Genomic DNA, 8,829 nt, shown 5'->3' with positions numbered 1-8,829 from the left:
GTGCAAGTGATAGAAAATAACATGTCATATGGACACTATTTTTTTCCGTATGACATAGGTTTTGTACAGAAATGTATATAAGTCAATTTTATAATGTCTATGGTCCTTACAAAGTTTTTATTTGTTAACATGGGATAATGATATGTACTACCACTTTTATTTTCATCTTTATCTTATTTATTTTTAGACTTTCTTATTTTATGTGATGTATTTTACCAGCCCTTCATAAATCCTATGTAACAAGTTTATAAATATTTCTGATATTTTCTATTGCATTGTAATTTTTATACACGATAACAAGGGTGAATCAATTGCACATTAAGTAGCTTCCAGTTCAACTTTATAAAGAAAACTCTGTTTTTAACTTAAAACAACAAGAAAGTACAAACATATGTATCCAATTTACAGAATAACCATGGAAGATGGAGTGTAAATAAAAGCAAAATGCTTCAGACATAATTCTTTGTAATCAGATTGCAGTCAGCTCAAGATGGATAGTAACAGAATTACACTCAAACTTATTGTTATTTCTGTAATTTCATTTAGCCTTTACAGTGTATCTTGTCTTATCAAATCTATTTTAGCAGGGCATCATAATATGGTTTTTACATTTCTCGATAACATTCTTTGGATCTTCTCTATCTCCTCTGTCAACCCAACCTGGTACAGATCCCAAACTGATGAGCAATACTCAAGTATAGGCTGAACAACCGTTTTGTGAGCCACCTCCTTTGTTGATGGACTACATTTTCTAAGGATTCTCCCAACGAATCTCAACCTGGCACCCACCTTACCAATAATTATTTTATATGATCATTTCACTTCAAATTGTTCCATACGCATACTCCCAGTTATTTTACAGAAGTAACTGCTACCAGTGTTTGTTCCGCTATCATATAATTATACAATAAAGGATCCTTCTTTCTATGTATTCGCAATACATTACATTTGTCTATGTTAAGGGTCAGTTTCCACTCCCTGCACCAAGGGCCTAACCACTGCAGATCTTCCTGCATTTCGCTGCAATTTTCTAATGCTGCAACTTCTCTGTATACTACAGCATCATCCACGAAAAGCCACATGTAACCTCTGACACTATCTACTAGGTCATTTATATATATTGTGAAAAGCAATGATTCCGTAACATTCCCCTGTAGCACACCAGAGGTTACTTTAATGTCTGTAGACATCTCTCCATTGAGAACAACATGCTGTGTTCTGTTTGCTAAAAACTCTTCAATCCAGCCACAAAGCTGGTCTGATACTCCATAGGCTCTTACTTTGCTTATCAGGGAACAGTGCGGAACTGTATCGAATGTCTTCCGGAAGTCAAGGAAAATGGCATCTACCTGGGAGCCTGTATGTAATATTTTCTGGGTCTCATGAGCAAATAAAGCGAGTTGGGTGTCACACGATCGCTGTTTCCGGAATCCATGTTGACTCCAACAAAGTAGATTCTGGGTTTCCAGAAAGGACATGATACACGAGCAAAAAACATGTCCTAAAATTCTACAACAGATCGACGTCAGAGATATACGCCTATAGTTTTGCACATCTGCTCAACAACCCTTCTTGAAAACTGGAACTACCTGTGCTCTTTTCCAGTCATTTGTAACCTTCTGTTCCTCTAGAGACTTGCGGTACATGGCTGTTAAAACGGGGGCAAGTTCTTTCGCATACTCTGCATAGAATCGAACTGGTATGCCATCAGGTCCAGTGGACTTTCCTGTGTTGAGTGATTTCAGTTGCTTTTCTATTCCTTGGACACTTATTTTGATGTCAGCCATTTTTCGTTCGTGCGAGGATTTAGAGAAGGAACTGCAGTGCGGTCTTCCTCTGTGAAACAGCTTTGGAAAAAGGTGTTTAGTATTTCAGCTGTACGCGTGTCATCCTCTGTTTCAATGCCATTATCATCCCAGAGTGTCTGGATATGCTGTTTTGATCCACTTACTGATTTAACGTAACATCGGAACTTCCTAGGATTTTCTGTCAAGTCGGTACAAGAATTTTACTTTCAAATTTACTGAACTTTGACATCGTTTAGCTTCTGTTTGTCTGAGAGGTTTTTGGCTGTGTTTAAATTTACAGTGAAGCTCTCTTTGCTTTCATGTTGTTCTTTCTAATAACACCACTGGACTAATTAACTGCATTATCATCATCAGCAGCAGCTGTTTGACAAATACTGCAGGGGATAAACCTGAAACAGACCTTTCCCTTTTTTGCAGACTTTTGCCATACATGTACAAGTCATTACAGCATTTTTTATAATCATACATCCACAGAAAACCTTTTCCACAGGTTGCAAGTATAAAGTAATATCCTTGTACATAATTTAGCTCAGGTTATTAAAATTTTAATCCCCTCAATACTTGCATCCTTTTGCTGACAGATGAGAACATAGTTTCAAATTTTCTGAAAATTTCTGGAAATTTCCCGTAGGTGATCTGCAAAGCAGAATTACTATAATTGTGATATCATATTGTAGTATAATCTTTACTTGCAGTTACAGAAATGTTTTGGTCTGTGTAAAAATTATTTCTTTACATTTTTTTATATTTTATATGTCGTTCTGCAAGACCAAATTGACGAACAACTCTCCATGGTCATGGAATGAATCAGTATGTGATATTATAACAGAATAGTAATAATAAATAAAATGAAACAAACTTGAATCCTATGCACACAACAAGTCATCAGTTTAAATAGACATAATCAACAACATAACACAGGAATTAGCTTAATTTCATAATTTTTCCAGGAGTTCCTCGACTGACTAGAAGGAGTGAGCTATGAGAAAATGCTTAAGTTAGACTTGAAACTGTGAGGATTGCTGCTACAGTTTTTGAATACTTGTGGCAGGTTACTGAAAATGGATGCAGTAGCATAAGCATGCCTTTGTGCACAAGGGTTAAGTAGGGACATTCCAATGCAGATTGGATTTTTGCCTAGTATTAACTGAATGAAAGGTGTTAAGGCTTGGAAATAAGCTGGTTTTGCTAGCTACAACTGCATCAAAGCGAATATGTATTGAGAGGCCAATGTCAGAATACCCAGACTACTGAACTGAGATATTGCTCAAACCATCTTTTTCTGAGCCAAAAATACCCTTTTTGAATCCAACAGTCACTCTAAAAAATAATACCACATGTCATAAGTGAACTCCGATAAGCGCAGTAGATTGTTTTTCATGTTGAGCTGTCACATACTTCAGATACTGTTCTAACCGCAAGTAAAGGAACATTTAGCTTTTGAGCAATAGCCTGAACATGGGCTTTCCATGATAGCTTACTGTCTGCCTGAATGCCTAGGAATTTGAACCGTTCAGTCTAACCAATCATATGCCAATTCTGTGCAATCAAAATATAATTTTTTGTTGAATTGTGTGTCAGAAACTGTATAAACTGAGTATTACTGTGATTTAGCATCAATTTATTTTCTACAAGCCATGAAATGTAGTTTTGACTTTACAGCTATTTTCCACTTGCACAATAGCGTTTTTGCTTCTCTGTATGTCACCTGTAATGGGAAGTTCCTAATTAATAATTTGCAAAATTTAACTTTTTTGTTGCTGCATTTATAGGGTGCTCAACTTGTTTCCCACTTCATAATTAATTTAAGCAAACAACTTTGTTTTTTTGAGCCTGTAATATTTTGATGCATCATGCTACTTATTACACATAATATCAAATAGACAACTTCTGAGTAAAATTCCTTGAGGTTCAGATAGATAACAAATTAAATGGGGTCAACATGTAAATAAAATAATCATGAAGTTCGGTTCAGTGTGTTACACCCTTAGAAGTGTTTCTCATTGTGATGACCTAATGACACAAGTATTGGCTTATTTTGCATACCTGACTCTATGTTGTCTTCTCAGGCAGTGTAACTAAAATAAGTAAAGTATTTATTCAGCAGAAGTAAGTAGTAAGGATACTGTGTAAAGTAGGTAACCCTATCTCTAGCAGTGGACTTTAAAAAGTCTTGCAGTTCTTATACTCACTTCTCAACACATTTAATCCTTAATTGTTTTCGCTGCTGATGATAAAAATCAGTGTCATCGGAAGTGTGATTTTCACATTCACAATACAAGACACAAAAATCATCTTCATGTAGACTTTGTGTTCTTCTCTAGGACTAAGAATGAAGTCATCTACTCATGTGTTGAGATGTTCAGCAAGCTCCCATCCAACAAATTGCAAAAAATTGGGTTCCTATCATTTTAAGAGCAAATTAAAAGCATACCTCATTACCACTCTTTCTACAAATCGCTTAAATATCTAGATTCAGGGATTTATTGTTATTTTAGCTACATGGCAAGTAGTGATCTACAGTAAACAGGGCTCAGCCATTAAAGATGAAAATATATATTTCCTTTGAAAAATACCATTGTAACCAAGTAAATATTATGCTACCAACAGCAACTAAATATCTTGGTACGAATGATCAGTGACAAGTGGCTCTCTAGGTGTATGCAAGTTTCATTTAACTGTGAGTGTTGTTTTAGCATTTATATAATGAGTGGAATTCAGATCATGTTGTTATTGTAAGGATAACATGAAATTTTAACATATCCTGCCATTTTGATCTGGGATTTTCCAAATTGTGCAAGACAAATGCTGGTAATATTCCTAATGAGACACTATGACCACCATCTCCCCCATTCACTTCCCATGCTTAACAATTGAAATGAGCACATTAGACAGGAATGTTATTGTTCAATGTATTTAACTGTTTATGTAAAGTAAAAATTAGTTACAGTTTGAAGTCAAAGTATGTTCATTTTTTCCCACATATGTTACAAATAAAAGTACAAATGCATGTATATATAGGGTGTATCTCAAATGAATGTGGAAAATGAGAGGTCCGGTATAGGGGATCATAACAAGTATATTTCACACAGCAACACCTGTCTGCATCCCTCAGCAAATGGCACTAGCCATTGTTAAATAGGACACACAACACCATGAGGGTAGGCACACAACATCCTGTCTGAGCCACCATGGTAGCAGGTGTATTTGTGGCATCAAGGTAAACGAGAAGTTGGAGTAAAGTTTTATAACAATTACCTGAAAACAGTTACAGTGCTCAAAATTATGCCTTCTTGCTTGAATGCACACAGTGCAGTGATGCTAGAGTGACACTCTTTCAGATGCTCCTGGCAAAGTGGAAATTGCATCAGAGGCTACCATAATGCATGCTATCAGCTCTTCATCAGTCTTGATGGGTGTTTCATAGACAACATATTTCAGGTGGCCTCATAAGAAAAAGTCAATGGGCATCAAGTTGGGGGAACATGCAGGCCCACACCACTGGCCCACCATGTCCTATCCATTTCTCATCAAAGATTTCATCCAAATGCATTCTCACTGCTTGTGCAAAGAGTGCAGTTTGAAGATCATGCTGGTGCCAAATTCACTGTCACAAGTCGAGCTTTTGTAAAAAGATTACCTGTTTGCGTTTGGTCACCAGAGGAATATGTATGGACCAACCAGATTGTTACCTACCAAGCCAGCCCATTGTTGACAGTGAAGTGATCTTGGTGACCATGAACAAAGCTAGTGTTGGATTTTACCATGCCCACATATGTTGATTGTGGCTGTTGAAGAAATAATTTTTACACAGACCGAAACATTTTCGTAACTGCAAGTAAAGATTATACTATAATATGATATCACAATTATAGTAATTCTGCTTTGTAGATCACCTACGGGAAATTTCCAGAAATTTTCAGAAAGTTTGAAACTATGTTCTCATCTGTCAGCAAAAGGATGCAAATATTGAGGGGATTAAAATTTTAATAACCTGAGCTAAATTATGTACAAGGATATTACTTTATACTTGCAATCTAATTTCAGATGCAAAGTTTTCAACCAGAACTGTGCAGGACTGTAACACCTTAATAGGCAACTTTTTTTCAAAGTGATGGTGCAATAAACAAAGCTAATAATTAGCCAGTTTTATAAGACATACATCTGTAATAGACAAAATGATTCTTCCAAGCCAAGTGCTAACTTGTGAAACAATTATAATAGTTAATGATGTCACAATACAGACCTTTAGAAGCAATCTGCTGTCAGCTGACATGAGATATACAAGCCAATGCAGTGAAAGCAGTTAAAGGCAAGAATGGCCTGATGATAGCATTTCCAACACCAAACGTAGCAACTGAAAATTTCAAGCAAGGAAATGAAACTGAATCACGAACAACAGATCCAGCATTAGAAGCTACATGCACCAGAAAAGCAGCTGAGTTAAATGATTCCTCAAGTATAGGGGCATTCACAACAGCTTCATCAGTGTCAGAAGCAGCTACATTATTAGCAAGAAAAATATCAAATGGTGCCCCATTGGCCACCAAGTCATCAGATTCAACAGTTGCAGCACATCCAAAAGTAAGAAAGACAAGATGCAGGAAACCTGTGTCTTAAGGATTTGTGGTCCCTAACATCAACATGAAGAAGCCAGTGGCATTAGACAGCATAAGTATGAACATCTCTCAACCTATTCCTGACAGCTTAAAAGCACTTAGTCTTAATGTACTATGTCTCAACAAAAGTTGTAGAACCTCAGTTTGAAGCCACTAATGCTTGTGTTGACTGTGTTTATATTCAAGAGAACTGGCATAAAAGTTATGAAATAGAAAATATTAATATTCCTCCATATAACTTGATTAATCATTTTTCTAGGAGGGAAGCCAAAAAAATGGAAATGTGTGCTTTTATGTAAAAACCAGTGGTTAAAGTAAAAAGCATGCCTGAAGATGAATACCTGAATGAAGAAAAATGTGCAGCAGTGCAACTGAATGTAAAAAAGAAAAAACTAATATTCATGTCAGTTTGTAGATCACCATATTGTGTCCCATAAATTTTTATAAATAAGACTGAAGCACTGTTGAGCATCTGACATAATGAGGGGGACTTCAATGTGAATACATTGGTAGAAAGTCCAAGAAAAATTTGATTCCTCAATATTATACACAGTTTCAACTTACATTCCAATGTAAGTAGCCCTACAAGGCTAACAAAAACTTCAAAAAGTCTCTGACAATATATATTCAAAATACAGAACCTACAGACACAGAAGTTATGTATATTGATCTAGACATATCTGATCATATTGAACTCATCATCATGAACTCATCCAGTAAATACAAAAACAGAACACCATATGTATAAAATAATTTTCTCTCCTGAAACTTACAACCAGTTTGCTATCACACTGACTAACCAATCCTGAGCAGAAATATTGTCACAAATAAATACAAATGCTGCTTACAGTGTTATCTTGTCTCTTTACATGACAGATATTGAATAGTGATTTCCAAAAAGATTAATAGAAATCAACTCATCTTGGCATAGAAACACAAATATGTGGATCACATCTGGTATAAAAATTTCTTCCCGATTATGAAAAGACTCAGCTTTAAAATGAAAACTTGTATTGAACCAAATTAAGAAAAAAAAGCAAGAAACCACAAAAAAGTATATAGAAGGGTAATTAATCTAGCAAACATACTAAATACTGAAAGAGTATTAAGGGTGTCAGACAATAAACCAACTACTACATGGAAAATTGTTAAAAGAGAAATAGGAAAGAAGAGGATATTGAAATTAAATCTAGTGATAATAATGAAGGAAACCCTGTCCAATGACATTAATAACTATTTTCTAAGTTTAACAGAGAAACTAAGGAAGAACTTTATCAAACAAGAGAAAATAACAGCACCAAAAGTAGCCAGCAGTGTGAGAAGAAGTCCCACAAATGAACATGAAATGCTGAAAGTAACTAATAGTCTGAAACCAAAAGTGTCTGCAGGAATGGGTGAAATGTCAGTGTCACTAACAAAAAAGTTGCCTCACAAACTTGAAAACCACTAGTAAATATTGCCAGAGGCTGAAAATTTCTCAAGTTCAACCATTATTTATAAATATAGATGCATTTAAGGTAGAAAATTACGGACATATATCCCTTCTGCAATCTTTTTCATTACTCTTTGAAAAACTGATGAAAATCAGACTGATGAGCTACCTTGACACCTTCAATCATCTGAATTTTAACCAATATGGCTTTTGTACAGGTCACAGAACAGAACAGCTATACAGAGCTATATTGAAGATATTGTTAGTAATTTAGACAGTAAAAATGTATGTTAGGACTCAACCTAGATCTTTCCAAAGCATCTGATATAGTAAAACTCTGCTTGGGATACTGAGGGTGTCAAAGGAATTGGGAGGAAATGGTTTGAATTATATCTCCAAGACAGTACTCCAATTGCCAAACTCATCTCATCTCAAAACAGACAAAAATGAAGTGAGTATGAGATGCTAAGAAAGTGAAAGCATGTGTCCCACAGGGTAGTGTTCTTGGCCCCCTATTATTCTTGATGTATATACATAACATTAAAAGCCCCAAAGGTGTGTTCTAAGTTATGTTATTTGCAGATGATGCAAGCATAATTATAAGTGATGACAGAAAATCCTCGTGTAAAAGTTGAAAATATTCTGAAGTGTATGCAGCAGTGGTTTCATTGTAGTAAGTTAAAACTTCATTTACATAAAACAAATTACATACAGTACAGCAAAGGAAATGAGCAGGATGTCATCCATTTATTACTGTGTGGCCAGGAAACAGAGAAATTACAGTCTTCAAAATTTTTGGGCCTGCACATTATTCATGACTTGAGTTGGAAAGACCATGTCACATAGATATCTCAAAAAGTCTGCTGAAGTAGCTATTCATTTAGGAATGTAGATTTCCATGAATAGAAGAGTACACCCCTCCCTATAAAACTTTTACATTCTACCTACAGTTACCTCTAGTTACACAACA

Source organism: Schistocerca americana, chromosome 3, assembly GCF_021461395.2.
Source record: "Schistocerca americana isolate TAMUIC-IGC-003095 chromosome 3, iqSchAmer2.1, whole genome shotgun sequence".
NCBI classification, from domain to species: Eukaryota; Metazoa; Arthropoda; class Insecta; order Orthoptera; family Acrididae; genus Schistocerca; species Schistocerca americana.
The sequence above is the reverse complement of the archived record's forward strand: the minus strand, read 5'-3'. Positions refer to the sequence as shown.